This window comes from Cynara cardunculus, assembly GCF_001531365.2.
Source record: "Cynara cardunculus var. scolymus isolate 2C chromosome LG 9, CcrdV1, whole genome shotgun sequence".
Classification (NCBI taxonomy): Eukaryota; Viridiplantae; Streptophyta; class Magnoliopsida; order Asterales; family Asteraceae; genus Cynara; species Cynara cardunculus.
This window is the reverse complement of record NC_037536.1, coordinates 4,370,547-4,370,927: the sequence shown is the minus strand read 5'-3', so window position 1 is coordinate 4,370,927 and position 381 is coordinate 4,370,547.

Here is a 381-nt window from a genome sequence, read left to right as displayed (position 1 = left end):
CTTATTATCAATGGTTATTTATTGTGAATGAATAATCACGAAATATAAATTGGGACGRGAATTTTAYTTCTTRCAYTTTTAAATGAAGCTTCTGTACGTCGACACCATTCGATGTGATGCTGTGCACATGATACGCGAAAGACCATGTATTGCAAGTTGGTCGATGGACCTTCTTAGAAGACGAGAATCAATAGAACTTTCTACCGGTGGTTTCGGGATTGGCAATGTAGCAGAAACATTGGTTGATGAACAACATGAAGATAGACCAAGAGAGAACGAAGAAATTGACATTAAGGTAAAGATGATAACACACTAATTTGCATTGTTTTATATTTTAGTGAAAACAATATTCTGAATGAATTGATATATCTTATTCATCAC